Source organism: Anolis carolinensis, chromosome 1 (assembly GCF_035594765.1).
Source record: "Anolis carolinensis isolate JA03-04 chromosome 1, rAnoCar3.1.pri, whole genome shotgun sequence".
In the NCBI taxonomy this organism is placed as follows: Eukaryota; Metazoa; Chordata; class Lepidosauria; order Squamata; family Dactyloidae; genus Anolis; species Anolis carolinensis.
Window position 1 is genome coordinate 68,197,515 of NC_085841.1, and position 18,760 is coordinate 68,216,274.

The following is an 18,760-nucleotide window of genomic DNA, read 5'->3' on the forward strand; positions in this document are numbered from 1 at the left end:
GCTCTTGGTGCAGTTGCAGAAAATTTCATTTCTGCCGCTTTAGTATTTCTAAAGCACTACTGTTTTAAGCATGTACATGCAGCCCACAAGATACAAACATCTGACTTACAAATTACTCATATTTAAGAACAGGGTTGAGACAAAAGGAAGTGAGAGAAATTCACCCCTAGGAAAGGAAATTCACTTTTAAAAGAATTATCATGGAAAAAAAGGTGTCTCAACTGAAGTTTTATCACCAATCCTTGTATCCACAACAAACCAAATTTTTCACAGGGACAGAAAGTGAGGTGAAATCTTCTGAACAGAAACACAGACAGCAAAACAAACATCACAGGAGTGTGAACCTTTCCCTATGCTATCCAAAGATATGTGTGTGTGTGTGTGTGTGTGTGTGTGTGTGTGTGTGTATATATATAAATATATATTTGGAAAGATAGGTCTGGTAGGTTTGTTTATTTAAAAATGCACTTGTTCTGACTTACATACGAATTCATCTTAAAAACAAACCTACCAGACCTATCTTGTTCATAACTTTGGGACTGCCTGTGTATATTTTTGCTTTATTGTTGTTAGTATTTTCAGATTTTTCTGGTGCTTCAATACTGAAAGAAAAGAGAAGTAGAAGAATAGAAATACATATACATACAGAAGTTGTCTGCATTTTCCTTGGAGCGTAAGGCGATCAATGTTTTGAAGTTAATCTTTCAAAAAATTTTGTAAGGTGGTGCCAATAGATCCACACAACTGGTTAGCTCATTTGTCATATTCATTCCTTCTCTACTTATAATAAATCAAGGTTTTTCTTGTGATTTGGGATGTGCAGAGATCTTTTTATTTTCTCACATCTTATTATTTGTCCCAGACCCATATATGATTAAATTGCATTTCACCATATGCTCTTCACTGGGAAACATAAAGAGAACCATGTTGAATGAATTTCCAAAGGATTCCAAGAATCTCATATCGCTTACTGTCTGTGATTCATCATCAATATGCCCACTCTCTATGAATCTCTCTAATCCAACCTTTATTAGCCCCCACTTTAGTTTGGACTACAACTTTTGTGAGGTCACTCAGTGGTGATACAAATTGTGGTCTAAAACATCTTGAGGGCACCAGGTCAAAAAGGAGATCTAAGGTAATACATAATCTGAGACATATTTACTTAAATAAATCCTGTATTCAATAGCACTTGTCTCAACAAGATATTCAGATAATTACATTGTTATTCCCAGTCTCACCATCCTTTCTTGTAATAGTGGGCATGGGCCAAACTAGATGACTCCATTGCAGCTGGGTAAGATCCAGCGAGGTGATTGCCATTAGTTTAGCACCCCTTGGTCACCCTTCTCCAGCTGCCAAGGCAGCTCTGCTGACTAGGCTTGCTCAAATAATTCGTTTTCCCCGTTAACCGTTATTAATTCGTTATTTTCGTTTGGTTTGAAGCAATTTTGAAGCATTGGTTGTCCACACGTCTGGATATCGCGGTTTCGAATCGCGAGAGGCCGTTTTTCGTTATGTCGTCGTTTTTTTCGTTAGGAAAAAACAGCTTTTGCAAATCACCCAAACTCCCACCATTCAGGCCCTTTCCTTTTGCCCCTCAGCAAAAGGGGCGTCACGGGCTCAGCCAATGGGAGGGGGCGAGGGGGAAGGAGGCCGAGGAGGAGGAGGAAGACGGAGGGGGGAAATGGCCGCCGCCGCCGCCTCGCCTCAGCTCAGGCCTGGTGTCTCTCTGTGAGGCGGGAAGGCGGCGGATGGAGCCGGGAATGGAGAGACCGAGAGAGACAGAGAGGGGCCCGGCGGTGAGGTTTTGACGTCTGTGCGAAGCTAGGCAAGTGGGGTTTGTATATCTGTGGAAGGTCCAGGGTGGGAGAAAGAACTCTTGTCTGTGGGAGGCAAGTGTGAATGTTGCAATTGGTCACCTTGATTAGCATTGAATAGCCTTGCAGCTTCAAAGCCTGGCTGCTTCCTACCTGGGGGAATCCTTTGTTGGGAGGTATTAGCTGGCCCTGATTGTTTCCTGTCTGGAATTCCCATTTTCTGGGTGTTGTTCTTTTACTGTCCTGATTTTAGCTTTTCTGTAGCTAAAAATGCATATAAAATTGATTCTATAGGGAGGATAAATGATTGGATTTCAACTCCTACAGCTTGGCTTTCTCTGCCAATAATGGTACCCATCTTGGATATTGTAAGGGATTTATTATTATTATTATTATTATTATTATTATTATTATTATTATTATTAGACCTTGCTCCCAGGAAGGTGCCTTCGCTGTGGCTCCCAACTTATCTATCTACCTTTCCACATATTCTCCACATTGTGTGTATGTGTATGTATATTATATATACATGAGCCCCGATGGCGAAGTGTGTTAAAGCACTGAGCTGCTGAACTTGCAGACCGAAAGGTCCCAGGTTCAAATCCCGGGAGCAGAGTGAGTGCCCGCTGTTAGCTCCAGCTTCTGCCAACCTAGCAGCTTGAAAACATGCCAATGTGAGTAGATCAATAGGTACCGCTCTGGCGGGAAGGTAATGGCACTCCATGTAGTCATGCCAGCCACATGACCTTGGAGGTGTCTATGGACAACACTGGCTCTTGGGCTTAGAAATGGAGATGAGCACCAACCCCCAGAGTCAGACATGACTGAACTTAATGTCAAGGGATACCTTTACCTTTACCTATACACACACACACACACACACACACACACACATTATGCAGGGACTATATACACAGTATATATCACACACACACCAATTTAACAAAGTTTCAGCCACAAAAACAAAGTTTCTGAAGTAGAACAATGACTTTCACAGTAAAGACAACCCAATTTAACAGGAAATAAGACTTTCAAACCAGGAACAGATTTCTGCAATTATTAAAAAATGGTTTATTATAAAAGCTATGAAAATTCGCCAAAAATCAGAGGATAAGAGAAACGTTCCAAATTTTGGTGAGCTATCAGTGTTAAATGTGTTCTACCACTGTACCAAGTTGGAAGAAGAACACTCAAAAAATGAGGGTGGGAGAGTCCTGTAAAGTCCTCTCCCTCTGTGCTGTTTTTGGGAATTGCGCATGTGCGTCCGCCATTAACGAATTAATTTAGAAAATAACGAATTTTCGTTAATTTCGAATTTTTTGGGGGGCCAAATTCGGAAATACCATCAGAAACGAAAAACTGCCCCCCTCTAGTTTTGAAACGAGTTTAGAATCAAATTTTTCGTGGATCGATCAAGCCTACTGCTGACCATCCAATGCTGTCAGTGGTGAGTGTGGGGTGCTGCTCCTGCCTAGCAACCCAAGAAAGGGAAGCTGTGACAGTGGGAAGGAAGACAAGCAAGCAGTGGGGTGATGTGAGGTTCAAGCAGGCAGACAGAAGGATGAGGGTGCAGAATGAATGCTCCTTCCCATCTGCTGGTGTGTCTCCTTCCAGCACCTTTCCCTGTCTCTCTTTCCACTCAGTTCTGCATTCCAAGTGTGTGCATGTCAGGAGAAAAGCTCAGTACCTGGACAAATGCTTCTCCTCTCCCCCAGGCTTCTTCTGTAGGGCTGGGAGGATCCAAGAAAGCTCTGGTCTGGGATCCTTCCTGCTTCCATTTTTGCGCTGCAGATGTGGAGGAAGTACAATAAAGTCTGGATTCCTCTCTCTGGTTGTGCTTCCCACTTACTGAAGTTGTGTGATGGTAGGAGGTGACACCATGAGCTAAAGCACTGGAGTGTTCCCAATGTTAGTGATGCCACTACATGATACGTTCACCTTAGGTCATCAGAAATCAGAAATAAAAACTTTCAGTACAAACATTAAAGTATACCTTGGCAGCAATTAGCATTTCTGCAATGTTTAATATTTAGACAGTCAAATGCTGGACTTAACATTTGTTGGCAAAACAATAATATGTTATCATGGTATATACTTCCAGTGTTCCTCTCAGAGGCTGGAAATGTTAGTTTATGAGAGCCATCAGCTGACATCCAAAAACCAACTATTCCAAACTTTCATTTCCCCCTTCTCTTATGACTTGTGTGAGAAAAGAGAGAAGACATTAATCTTATTATGAAAATAAAATTATGCCAAGTTCTGAGCAGATTTTCTCCATCAGATGGCTGTCCTGCTCTCCCTTCACTCACTCCCCACCCTGGCACATGCCAGTTCCCCAAGGGGCTTTTCAGGCACCGGCTGGTAATCAGCAGTACCTGACTCACCAGAACAGAAGGTTTGGAGTCAGCAGCATCTTTCAGAAAGATTGGTGAGGAAAGAAATGAATGTCAACAGGCACTCTATCTGCCGAGAGATTACCATGTGCTTTTTATTCCTCCTTTCTCCCTCCTCCGCTGCTGTTCAACTGATGACATAACAACATGTGAGTTATTAAAATTTTAACATTATTCTGAACCATCCATTGCTGCGCATTCAAGGCAGTTTTCATTTCCCACACCTTGTGCTCAAAAGCACTTGCCTCTCTGAAAAATGGTGGGAGGCAAGGAAACCCTTCCACAATATACATTGTAGGCAATATATGGCAAGTGAGTTTAACTCATGTATATAAATGTCACAGCTCATCAAACCTCAGGTATTTCTGTTGTGCACTTTCTCCCTCTACCGCCTCTTCTCTCAATCTCTTGAACATTTTTATCTCTTTGGAAGAGCAGGTTTATTGCCAAGCAGTTGAAAAGGTGCAGCAAGTATCTATTCTAACAACATGTATGTCACTATCGTGTGTGGTCGAGAAATGTCTTGACTACTGTGCTGTGTTATATGGAGCTAGTGTGGCATAATGGAACATCTCTGTAGACCAGGGTTTGAATTCCTGTTTGCCCATGAAACATTTCTTGACCACACTTGACAGTGACATACATGTTTTGTTATAATCATTAAGCCTCAGAGGATATATTTGAGCAAACTTCATCTGAACAAATCTTGCCAAGCAAACCCTGTGATATGTTTGTTGAGGGTTGCCATTGGTCAGAAATTACTTGGGAGCACATAACAACAACAAAAGGTGGTCAACATGAATGACCAGAATTTTCAAAAATTCAAAGGTCCAAAATATGTAAGCACCTTATTATGCATTTAAACTTGATGTATTTTTTGATGGCAATTTCCAGGACTGATACTGTGAGTGGAAGGGATAACATCTTCACTTGCTATGTTTCTTCTTACCTTTTGCTTCTCAGATGGCAATGGAGATGAGTCACACAAAATGTGATAGGCAGCAAAGAGGAAAGAAGGCGAGGAAGGAACAGGATACCTGTAGCACATTTCCTCAGGACACACCAGGACATAGTATGTGCACATGGGGTAGATGCTGCAAAAAATGGCTGCACCCAACATCCCCTCAATGTAGCATGAAGAAACATGTGAGGACAGACTGCAGCAATACTGCACTTCCTCTGTGTGTAGTGCATAGCTGCTCAATGACCAACCATAATTATCAGCAAGCCACATCTGTTGCACTGTGACTAATGTATATGCATATGTCACTAACAGAATTCTGGTTTATGTGTAACAGAAGAAGTGGATGGGCAGGTGACAAAAGAAAAAAAACTGAGGGACTAGACAGGATTTGGACAGAAGGAACTAAATGAGTGTAACAATTAGGAAAAATGGAGAAAGAGAAAGAGAGATGCAGAGAAAAATGGAAAAGATAGAATGTATAGTCTTGGAGACATGCAAAGTTACTAAACAGAAGACAGATGAAGAGGATAGAAAAACAGAATACTGGAGACCAGTGACAACAAAGGAGGGGAAAAACTGAAAAAGGTGGTGATAGAATAAAAGAGACAAGTAAACCAGGGAAAAGGTGTGTGAAAGAAAAGGAGGTTCAAATGTCACCTGAGGAAGAAGTAATGAGATTCATAAAACCAGTGATAATTTTGTTGATAAGTGCTAAGGCTGTGAAAAATTTCATTTGTGCCATGTTTGTTGTATCTATTTCATACGATTTGTACATAGCACACAATATTAAGACACACAAGAGATGCCCACACACAAAAAAACCTTACGATTCAAATTATTGACCTATGACTTTTTGGAAGAGTTTTGTAGGTCTCGACAATGGCTCCATGTCTCCATCACAGTTGCAGCCTCTGCCCCAAAAGAGCTGGATTTGGTTTCCCCAAAGGGCCCTGAGGAGAAAAAAAAAGGAGGGAGAAATGGAGGGAGAAGGTGTGCTCCTTCTTCAAAGGGGGTGGTGAGGGGAACTGTGGTGGCAGGTGGGCAGGAGGGAGGGATGCCAGCCATCCCCGAGATAAACAAGCAGAGACCACACTTCCATTGAGGCTTTAACACAGGAAGTAAGCAGACTTCTGGAAAAGGTAGTTTAATCTTTTGAATGCTCTGCCACAGGGGTCATCACCTTCCCAAACTATATTTCCCAGAATTCCTCCCTGAATGTTTTGGTGTACATTCTCTAAAGGGATTTCGAGATAAAGTTGAATCAACCCTGTGAGGCAGTCAAAGCTGAGAGGCAGTAACTCCAAAGTTTACCTATTAAGCCTCTTCTTCTTCTTCTTCTTCTTCTTCTTCTTCATCATTATCATCATCATCATCATCATCAATTTCAAACGCTGGATGGGGATCTGTTAGTGGTGCTTTGACTATGCTTTTTCTGTCTGGCAGAAGAGGGTTGGAATGGGTCTTCCAGTGAAATAGTACTGTTAAGTTCATGTTGATTAAAATTCCCTAAAAATCAGTGGATGTGCAAATCTTTCTGAAAGTCTGTGGGAATGATGCCCTGGTTATGTTGTATCATTGAAAATAGACATTCAATGAGATAGCTCTTGTAGTTTTTTTTTTAATGTTGCTCATAAAAAAAACTTTTTAAAATTCCCAGACATTAGTGGATGTGTGAAACCTTCTAAAACTTGAGGAGGAGGGGAACAGTGGTAAATGTGTTCATCCTGATAGCTCTAAAAATGCATGAGAAAGGAGCGCCAGAAGTTTCCCTAATTTAGTTGTGCAATTACATAACCAAAAAGTAGCAAAATTTGTTATATTGTTTATTATTTATTTATTTTATTACAACATTTATATCCCGCCCTTCTCACCCGAGAGGGGACTCAGGGCGGCTTACAATAAACACACATATAAAAATTATACAGTACACATAAATCAGATTAAAAATTATTAATTTACATCAACATTCATAAAAACATTCTAAAATACAAATGGACATGTTCAGGTTCAAAAGACTAGATCTGTCAATTAGGTTCTGGCGTACATAATAATAATTGGCACTGCTGATTCTTATTTGAAAGCCTGGCCCCACAACCAAGTTTTAACCTTCCTACGGAAGGATAGGAGGGAGGGAGCCTGCCTGACTTCACTGGGGAGGGCGTTCCATAGGCGGGGAGCCACTACTGAAAAAGCCCTGTCTCTCGTCCCCGCCAGACGCACCTGTGAGGCTGATGGGACCGTGAGCAGGGCCTCATCTGATGATCTTAAACTTCAAGATGGGTTGTAGCGGGAGACATGTTCGGACAGATAAGCTGGGCCGGAACCATTTAGAGCTTTATAGGCTAAAGCCAGCACCTTGAATTGTGCTTGGTAGCTAATTGGCAGCCAGTGGAGCTGGCGTAACAGAGGAGTGGTACGTTCCCTGAACGCCGCTCCAGTTATTAGCCTGGCAGCCTCCCGTTGGACTAATTGAAGCTTCCAAACAGTCTTCAAAGGCAGCCCCACATAGAGTGCGTTGCAGTAGTCTAAACGGGATGTAACGAGAGCATGGACCACCGTGGCCAAGTCCGGCTTCTCAAGGTACGGTCGCAGCTGGCGCACGGGTTTTAACTGTGCAAAGGCTCCCCTAGCCACCGCTGAGACCTGGGGTTCCAGGCTCAACGATGAGTCTAGGATCACCCGCAGAATGCGAACCTGTTTCTTCAGGGGGAGTGTGACCCCATCCAGCACAGGCTGTAACCCAGTACCCTGATCAGCCTTCCGACTGACCAGGAGGACCTCTGTCTTGCCTGGATTCAATTTCACTTTGTTGGCCCTCATCCAGTCCGACACAACGGCCAAGCACCGGTTCAGGACCTGAACAGCCTCCTTAGTGACAGGTGGGAAGGTGTGATGTCTCATGGGCCTTGTAGTCCAGTTCCTAGTACTATTGTGGCAGACGAAGAGGAAAACATGGGATTTCCACCGGTTCAGCCAGAATCGGAGCCCCTGCACCTGGAGGATGTTTGCCCTCAAGAAGTCAGCCAAACAAGCCTTGGGCAGAATTCTCCCCTGTTTTCTCGAAAGGACAATTATAATAGAGATAGAGGAGCTAGGGAGGCGACTCGCTGGAGCCTCAGAATCGCAGCCAAACAATTAGCTGATTAGGTCTGCTTCCCTTGGGAAATTCTAAGGAGTCATGCATCTGGACGGAGTTGGGTTTCACTTCTCGTTCTCCAGGGAAAGTGTTCTTCTGGCGGGAAATGAGACCCTATTTAGGTGTTTTGCCGCAAGGGAAACCTTGCGGAGTCAACTCGTCAGCTTGAGGAGTGAGATCGTGTGTGGACTTCGTAATCCCCAGTTCCTTGTTTCCTGGATCAAGTTCCAAGCCTGCCTTGTTTCACGTTTGACCGCGGACCTCGCCACGGACCTTGTTCTTGCTTCTTGTTTGCCTCGTATCAAGTCTTGTTTGCCAAGAATCTAGTTTGTTTTCCAGCCTTGTTGTCAAGCTTCAATGGACTAAAAGACCTTGTCATCTCCCCACACTATTGCTTGGCAAAGTGTGTGTTTCGGTTAATGGATTATAACTTTGGACCTTAATATCACATATTGGACATTATTTTCCTGGACTATATTTGACCTTTCCTGAAAGGTCTACTTCTGAACTATATTCTTCACTTGTTTTTATTGACTTTATATATTCCTTTAATAAAGATATTAGATAGAATCCGGCCTCTGCGCATGGTTATTGGTGTTCTGTAGCCTGGGTCCTGACAGTTTGACTCCGCCACCCTAAGCACCAATTAACCTAGGCCAGGATGTCTACAGGAACCGGGGTGGAAGCCCAACCACTCAGCTACACCATTTCCAAGGAAGAATTCGACAGAATCCGTGATACACTCCGTACGCAGGAGGGAGAAATCCGGGGCTTGAAAGAACGCGGTGTCCGGCTCCCTGCCCTAGCGCTTCCAACCAAGTTTTCTGGAGAAGCCTCCAAGGTTCATGTTTTCCGTCGCCAGTGCCAGGCGTACATAGAAGCCCGCCAAGCCGAGTTCCCCCAAGAAGAAGTCAAGGTGGCGTGGATTTAGAGCCTCATAGAAGGGCCTGCGGCCAATTGGGCAATGGCGTTATTTGATGCGGGTTCCATGCACCTAAGTTCCGCGCAAAACTTCCTGAATCACCTTAAAGCGACATGGGGGATCGAGGACAATGAGGAGGCGGCCGGCCATAAACTCCGGCGTCTTTTCCAAGGGGACAGGCCGTTGTCGCAGTACATAGCCGAGTTCCGGGTGCTGGCTCAGAACACCGGCTGGAACGATATAGCCCTCAGAGGACAATTTCGTGAGGGTCTCAACATCGAGATGCAGGAAGAAATCTCTAAGGTGGATCCTCCAAATTCTCTTGAGAGACTTATCAATCATTGTTTGCGAGCCGAAGTCCTGCTTGCCAACAAAAAACAGTGGCTCCGAGGCCAGAGTGGAAGAGCCGGAGTGAAACCTCCCGCTTCCGCCAGTATTCAGCCACGCCCTGTGTGGAGACCCCCACCACCAGCCCCAAACCCCAGGGGAAGCGAGGAGGAGCCGATGCAGTTGGGCAATGTGCGCCCTAGACTAGATGTTGCCGAAAAGGCCCGCCGCCAACGTTTAAACCTCTGTTGGTACTGCGGGAATGGGGCGCACTTCGCCAAAGGATGCCAAGCCAAGGGAAAGCCCACCACCCGCCTGGCGGCGGCGTCCTCCGCGGAGGCGGAAGCGGCCACGGCGACTGGAGCAAAGCCGGCGGGGGAAGCCAGCGACCGGGCGTAGAGAGGCTCGACAACCCGGTCAAAAACCCCGCTCAAGAGCCGCAAACCGGGGTCCTATTTCTCCTGGTGATTACGCTGTGGTCGGTGAAAAAGGGACCTGTCATGATCCATGCCATGATAGACTCAGGGGCAACAAACAATTTCATCGATAGAGAGTATGCCGACTCTCTGGGATTACAATATCACGATTTCAAGAATGCCCGGGTGGTGCAGGCCATAGATGGTCGTCCCCTAAAGACGGGCCCAGTAAGCCAATGGACTGAACCCACCAGGATGTGGATAAGGGAACACATGGAAGAAATTTCCTTCTTCGTTACCGAGGATCCCCACTTCCCTGTGATTTTGGGGATTCCATGGCTGACGCTCCACGACCCAAACATCTCCTGGTCCAACAGAGAACTACAGTTTGCCTCAAGATATTGCCAGAACCATTGTCTAGTAGCCAAGGTCTGCCATGCCACAGACGCTGAGCCCATCATCACCTTGCCCAAGAAATATTCGGACTTTTGGGACGTTTTCAATGAAAAGGAAGCCGAGAAACTACCCCCACATAGACCCTACGACTGTGCCATTGACTTGGTGGAGGGGGCCCTGATTCCGCGAGGACACCTCTACTCCCTGACTGAACCAGAGCAAGAAGCTCTCAGGGAGTTTATAGAGTCAAACCTTCGCAAGGGATTCATCAGACCCTCTCAATCCCCAGCTGCTTCCCCAGTGATGTTTGTGAAAAAGAAGTCAGGGGACCTACGCTTGGTTGTGGACTATAGAGCATTGAACAATATCACGAAGCGGAATCGCTACCCCCTGCCTTTGATCTCGGACCTATTAGACCGGCTTCGAGGGGCCAAGGTTTACACCAAGCTGGATCTCCGGGGGGCTTACAATCTAGTTCGCATCAGAGAAGGGGACGAATGGAAAACCGCCTTCCAGACCAAATTCGGATTATTTGAGTCCCTAGTCATGAATTACGGTTTATCCGGAGCTCCCGCAACGTTCCAGCATTTTGTCAACGACATCTTCCAGGTTTATCTAGATCGGTTCTTGATCATATACTTGGACGATTTTTTGGTGTTTTCTAGATCACAATCGGAGCACGAACAACACGTCAGGATGGTGCTACAACGATTGCGGGATCATGGACTATATGCCAAGTTAGAAAAATGCGCCTTTGATCTGCAAGAAGTAGACTTCCTGGGGTACCGTGTCTCGCCACTAGGGCTCTCCATGGACCCGGCAAAGGTTTCAGCAGTATTGGAATGGCGGGCGCCAACCAACAAGAAGGAAGTGCAGAGCTTCTTGGGGTTTGCAAACTACTACCGCAAATTCATCCCAGACTTCGCTCGCTGGTCTGACCCAATCACCAGCTGCATCCGTGGGAAACAGCCTTTCCGCTGGACGGAACAAGCAGAGAAAGGGTTCCAGCAGCTAAAGAAGTTATTCACGACCCAGCCAATTCTACAGCACCCTGATCCTAAAACCCCTTTTGTTGTGCAGGCTGACGCCTCCGATGTTGCAATTGGGGCTGTACTCATGCAACCAGTGGGAGAACATCTTCATCCTTGTGCCTATTATTCCCATCAACTAACAGCCCCAGAGAGAAATTACACTATTTGGGAGAAAGAACTTTTGGCCATAAAGGCAGCTTTTGAAAATTGGAGACATTGGTTGGAAGGGGCCAAATTTCCCATTGAGGTTCATACTGATCATCGTAATTTGGAGCATCTAAGAACTGCACGAAAGCTAAATCAAAGGCAGCAACGCTGGGCTTTGTTCTTTGAACGTTTTGACTTCCAGATCCATTATGTGACTCCGGCTCAGACCAAGCAAGCAGATGCTCTATCACGGAAACCGGAGTATGCTGCAGGACGCAGAGAGACCTCAGAATCTCGATTGCTGCAACCCGAAAACTTTGCCACGCTCACAGTGGGAAACACCAAATCCACTCCAACTGAACCAACTCCCTCCAACCCAGAATCCCTTTGCTCTCAAGAAATTAGAGCCAGCCAACAGACAGATGCTTGGGCTCAAGAACAGATTCGCCAAGGACTACGTTTCCCATTTTCGCTCAAAGACGGCCTGCTATGCTACAGGAACCATGTTTACATCCCTCCAGGCCCCGACAGAGAAAAGGCACTTCGTCTGTGTCATGACAGCAAGCCAGCAGGGCATTTCGGACTATTTAAAACCATGCACTTGATCCTGCGAGATTTCTGGTGGCCCAAGATCCGCAAGGATGTGGAAAAATATGTCAATACCTGCCCTGTATGTCAGCTCTCCAAGACACGAAGGGAGAAGCCGTCAGGGCTACTGCATCCCCTTCCCACTCCTTCTCGTCCATGGGAGATAATTTCCGCAGATTTTATCACTGATTTGCCACCCTCCCTTGGATTCACCACGATTCTAGTAGTGGTGGACCTTTTTACCAAATTGGCCCATTTCGTTCCCTGTGACGGCCTTCCCACGGCCAAAGAGACTGCAGATTTATTCCTTCAACATATCTTCCGCCTACATGGGTTGCCCAAGAGTTTAATCACTGACCGTGGATCTCAATTCACCTCTCGGTTCTGGAAGGCACTGCAACAACTATTGGGCATAGACTCTCGTTTATCTTCAGCTCACCATCCCCAAACGGATGGGCAAACGGAGCGCACCAATGCCATTTTGGAACAATACCTTCGCTGTTATGTAAACTATCAACAGGACAATTGGGCATCCCTATTACCTCTATCGGAGTTTGCCTACAACAACGGTGTCCAGGCTTCAACTAAAGAAACCCCGTTCTTTGCAAACTACGGTTTCCATCCACGTTTCTTTCCTTCTGTCATTGAAACCTCAGAAGTCCCTGCCGTGGAGGACTGGCTGCAAGAACTCACAGCGGTGCAACAACTCTTGCACCAGCAACTGGATCAAGCCAAGGAGGACTATAAACGCCACGCTGACGGTCATCGCCAGCCGGGCCCTGAAATCAAGGTAGGAGATCGGGTTCTATTGTCCACTCGCTTTTTGCCCTCCCACCGTCCCTGCCGGAAGCTAGATGCCCGTTTCATTGGTCCCTATCCAGTGGTGGCGCAACTTAACCCCGTGACTTTCAAACTCCAACTTCCGCGCTCCATGCGCATTCATCCAGTGTTTCATCGTTCCCTGCTCCTTCCGGCGGATGGTGTACGCCCTGATGCGAACCGGCTGGCCTACCCTGCCAAGCCGCGGCCCCGCGCCCTGCGGAGAGGGCCCATGTTGGAGAGGGGCCTTGAGGAGGGGGATAGTGTGATGTCTCATGGGCCTTGTAGTCCCGTTCCTAGTACCATTGTGGCAGACGAAGAGGAAAACATGGGATTTCCACCGGTTCAGCCAGAATCGGAGCCCCTGCACCTGGAGGATGTTTGCCCTCAAGAAGTCAGCCAAACAAGCCTTGGGCAGAATTCTCCCCTGTTTTCTCGAAAGGACAATTATAATAGAGATAGAGGAGCTAGGGAGGCGACTCGCCGGAGCCTCAGAATCGCAGCCAAACAATTAGCTGATTAGGTCTGCTTCCCTTGGGAAATTCTAAGGAGTCATGCATCTGGACGGAGTTGGGTTTCACTTCTCGTTCTCCAGGGAAAGTGTTCTTCTGGCGGGAAACGAGACCCTATTTAGGTGTTTTGCCGCAAGGGAAACCTTGCGGAGTCAACTCGTCAGCTTGAGGAGTGAGATCGTGTGTGGACTTCGTAATCCCCAGTTCCTTGTTTCCTGGATCAAGTTCCAAGCCTGCCTTGTTTCACGTTTGACCGCGGACCTCGCCACGGACCTTGTTCTTGCTTCTTGTTTGCCTCGTATCAAGTCTTGTTTGCCAAGAATCTAGTTTGTTTTCCAGCCTTGTTGTCAAGCTTCAATGGACTAAAAGACCTTGTCATCTCCCCACACTATTGCTTGGCAAAGTGTGTGTTTCGGTTAATGGATTATAACTTTGGACCTTAATATCACATATTGGACATTATTTTCCTGGATTTTCCTTTCCTGAAAGGTCTACTTCTGAACTATATTCTTCACTTGTTTTTATTGACTTTATATATTCCTTTAATAAAGATATTAGATAGAATCCGGCCTCTGCGCATGGTTATTGGTGTTCTGTAGCCTGGGTCCTGACAGAAGGAGTAACAGAGCTGGACATCATCTGCATACAGATGACACCGGACCCCGAAACTCCTGATGATCTCTCCCAGCAGCTTCATGTAGATGTTAAACAACATGGGAGACAATACAGAACCCTGCGGGACCCCACAAGTCAACAGTTATGGGGCTGAGCAGGCGTCCCCCAATGACACCATCTGGGAACAACCCTCCAGGAATGAGTGGAGCCACTGCAAAACAGTACCTCCAAGTCCCATTCCCGCAAGGCGTCTCCGAAGGATACCGTGATCGACGGTATCGAAGGCCGCTGAGAGGTCCAGCAGAACCAGCAGGGACACACTCCCCCGTCCAGTTCCCAGTGAAGATCATTGACTAAGGCGACCAAGGCTGTCTCGGTACCATGCCCCGGCCTGAAGCCAGACTGTGCCAGATCCAGAAAATCAGTGTCAACCAAGAATCCCTGGAGCTGCGAGGCAACCACATGTTCCAAGACCTTGCCCAAATAGGGGAGATTGTAAATAGGCCAAAGGTTTCCAAACTAAGTGGGATCCAGTGATGGCTTTTTCAACAGCGGCTTGATCACAGCCATTTTTAGGCTCACTGGAAACTTGTCCTCCCGAAGGGAGGCATTCACCACCATCTTCACCCACTCGGTCAATCTTCCTCTGGCTTCTCTCACCAGCCAGGATGGGCAGGGGTCCAGGATGCATGTGCTCAGTCTCGCCTCTCCAAGGATCTTGTCCACATCCTCGAGCTCAACCAATTGAAATGAATCCAACAAAACTGGACAAGCAGGTGCGCTCGATACATATTCAGAGACTACCATTAATATGGTGTCAAAGTCGGAACAGATCAGAGCGACTTTGTCCGCAAAGAACCGAGCAAATGCTTCACAGCGGGCTGCCGAGTTATCAGGGCTCCCACCTTGATTGGTGGGAGTTAACAACCCTCTGAAGACATGGAACAGCACCGCCGGACGGTTCTGTGCGGACGCAATGTTGGCCGCAAGGTGGACTCTCCTTGCGGCTTTGATTGCCACGGCATATGCCCTAAGATAGGAGCCTAGCCGTGTTTGGTCTGACTCGTTATACTCTGATCGCTACACGCACTCTAGTTCCCTCTTCTTTCGCTTCATTGCTGCCAGCTCCTCAGTAAACCAAGGAGCTGGTTTAGCTCGGTTACTTGAGAGGGGACGCTCCGGAGCGATAGTGTCTATTGCCCTAGTTGCCCCCTTGTTCCAGAGGGCGACCAGAGCATCAACAGGATCACCTGCCAAGGAGGCGGGAAATTCCCCAAGAGCCGTCAGGAATCCTTCTGGATCCATAAGTCTCCTTATTTATTTATTTTGTTATTTCAGCTTTTCAGTGTAAATGAAATGTAGGGGCACTTTTTCACCACTTTTGTTATATTTGAGACAGAATACTGGTGAATGAAAGAAACAGAGCCTTTTAAGACATAGCAGCTTCAGTGAAGAACTCTACTTTAGAACAGCACTATTCAAACTTGTGGACTGTGGACTGATGTTGATCCACAAGTCATGGCTAATTTCCGGGAGGGAAAGTTTCTCAACATGTTTCCAGTAGGGAAGGAAACTGTTGCAGCTAACAAATATGCCAGTCCCTGGGATATTGTGGAGTGAAGACCTGGCCAATCCCACAGAAAAGATAGTTTAAGAAGCACTCCTCTAGAATTTAGCTTGATAAACTTATTTGCTTTTGAATAAGAAAATAATAGCTTATTGTTCCATAAACATTTTGGGATAGTGGTGTGTCATATATGTTTAACTTTACTATCTTTGATATTTGTATCCCTTTCAACCTTTTGTTTGAGGGTATCAGTTGGTACTGTTTTATTTTATTGATTCTATGTTCAACTTTGGTTTATGGGTGTTATTAGCTTTACCAGCAACATGCACATTTGATAGATTTTAGAAAGCAAGCATTTAACAAAAATATTTATAGATTTTTTTAAATTGATTGAAATGATCATGCAAGCTGACTTTTTAAAACAGATTTGCGCATGCTGAATTCATATTGATGTCTAAATGCAAATGCAGATCATGACAATGCATCCATTTTTCCAAATCCAAGTCCCCAAAGATTTTTGAAGACATGTTATATTATGATCTGGCCACACACAGAATGATTAAAAAGATCTGATACAAGGAAGTCTACTGAAGAAATCCAAGTTGGGTTCACATTAGGTTGATTTTAACATATAACTAATAGACTATACAGTTTGTTTGATTAAGAATTTTGTATTGCCACCTAAGATGGGACAATTCATTATCAGAGAAAGAGCAGAGGAGTTTTTTTTCATTGTGGAATGATCTCCTACTGAAGGTCTGACTGTCACCAAAGTTGATTTCTTTTTGGCACCAAGTCAAAAGGCAACTTTAATAAAGCCTTCATTGTATATTGTTTTGAATTGCTGTAGCCATTAATGTTATTTTAACAGTTTTGTTTAATATCCTTTTTTACATTGTCTTCTACTGAATGTTTTTAACATTTAATGTCATCCTAAGACCCTGTGACAGAAAGAAAAATAGAAAAAAAATAATTCCTCAATGAAATAAATAAATCGATGGACAACATGTTAGGAATAATAACAGCAACAACAACAACAACAACAACAACAACAACAACAACAATATTCACTCCCACACAGCTGGATCATCAAGTGCCTGGACGCCATTGGGATTAGTAAAAACATTGGCACTCTTATTGAAAACATGATGGAACACTGGAAAACTGAACTGTTTGTTGGAAATGAAAGCTATGGACTTGTCAACATCAGAAGAGGAATTTTCCAGGGAGATCCATTTTCCCCTCTGCTTTTCATTATTGCCATGATCCCTCTGTCAACAATCTTACAAAAAACAAATATCGGCTACCAAACATCCAAGAAATCTCACAAAATTTCACATCTGATGTACATGGTTGACCTGAAGCTGTAAGGGAAAACTGAAACTGAAATCCAGTCTCTTACTAACACTGTCTGAATTTTTAGCACTGATATCAGCATGGAGTTTGGTTTGGACAAATGTTCAACAGTGGCATTGAAGAAGGGAAAAATCATTGAAAGTGAAGGCATAAATATGCCTAATGGCCAAACAATAAAGTGTCACCAGCCAGAGGCCTATAAATATCTGGGCATATTACAGCTGGACAACATCAAGCATGAAGATGTGAAAACTGTGGTCAGCAAAGAAAGGGTCAAAAATTCTCAAAAGCAAGCTCAATGGGGGCAACACCATCAAGGCCATAAACACCTGGGCCATATTTGTCATAAGATATACTGCTGGCATTATAAATTGGACACAGGTGGAACTGGACAATTTGGATAGAAAAACAAGAAAACTCATGACCATTCATCATTCACTGCACCCTCGCAGTGATGTTGACCGACTATATCTGCCTAGATGATCAGGTGGCAGAGGACTCTTACAAGTAAAACAAGCAGTCAAAGAAGAAGAACATGCCCTGGCAGAATATGTAAAGCAAAGTGAAGAACCTATTTTGATTGAAGTAAAAAATCAGAAACTCCTCAAAGCACAGCAGATAAAAAAGTACAAGAAAACCACACTACAAACTAGAGCTGACAGCTGGCACAACAAAACATTACATGGAAAGTTCCTTGACAAAATTGAAGGAAAAGCTGATAAGGAGAAGACCTGGCTATGGCTCACAAATGGGACACTGAAGAAGGAGACAGAAGGCCTGATCCTTGCAGCCCAGGAGCAAGCCATCAGAACAAATGCAATTAAGGCCAAGATCGAAAAATCAGCTGATGACCCAAAATGCAGACTGTGCAAGGAAGCTGACAAAACCATCGATCATATCCTCAGCTTCTGTAAGAAAATCGCACAGACAAACTACAAACAGAGGCACAACTATGTGGCCCAAATGATTCATTGGAACTTATGCCTCAAGTACCACCTCCCAGCAGTAAAGAACTGGTGGGATCACAAATGAGCATGCAAAGATACTGTGGGACTTCTGAATCCAGACTGACAAAGTTCTGGAACAAAACACACCAGACCTCACAGTTATGGAAAAGAAAAAGGGTTGGATCATTGATGTTGCCATCCCAGGTGACAGTCACATTGACGAAAAACAACAGGAAAAACTCAGCCACTATCAGGACTTCAAAATTGAACTTCAAAGACTCTGGCAGAAACTAGTACAGGTAGTCTCAGTGGTGATGGGCACATTGAGTGTTCTGCCAAAAGATCTCAGCCGGCATTTGGAAATAATAGACATTGACAAAATTATGATCTGCCAACTGCAAAAGGCAGATCAACTACTGGGATCTGCGCGCATCATCCGAAAATACATCACACAGTCCTAAACACTTGGGAAGTGTTCGACTTGTGATTTTGTGATACGAAATCCAGCAGAGCTATCTTGTTTGCTGTGTCATACAATGCCATTGTGTCAATAATAATAATAATAATAATAATAATAATAGGATATGATTTAAGGAAACCAACAAAACCATTGATCATATCCTCAGCTGCTGTAAGAAAATCGCACAGACAGACTACAAACAGAGGCACAACTATGTGGCCCAAATGATTCATTGGAACCTATGCCTCAAGTACCACCTCCCTGCAGTAAAGAACTGGTGGGATCACAAACCTGCAAAGGTCGTAGAAAATGAACACACAAAGATACTGTGGGACTTCCAAATC

At 44.9% G+C, this 18,760-nt stretch overlaps 1 long non-coding RNA gene across 2 annotated transcripts in view; it reads right to left on the reverse strand.

Annotated features, from left to right (window-relative positions):
• Positions 1–387: 387 nt before the first annotated feature.
• Positions 388–18,760, reverse strand: part of LOC103281471 (uncharacterized) — a 56,267-nt gene continuing 37,894 nt past the window's right edge. For both annotated transcript variants that reach the window (XR_507687.3, XR_507688.3), the window contains 3 exons: positions 6,021–6,127; positions 4,205–4,344; positions 388–3,758 (listed from right to left, as the gene is read on the reverse strand). This is a non-coding gene — a long non-coding RNA (uncharacterized LOC103281471). The remainder of the gene's footprint in view (positions 3,759–4,204; positions 4,345–6,020; positions 6,128–18,760) is intronic.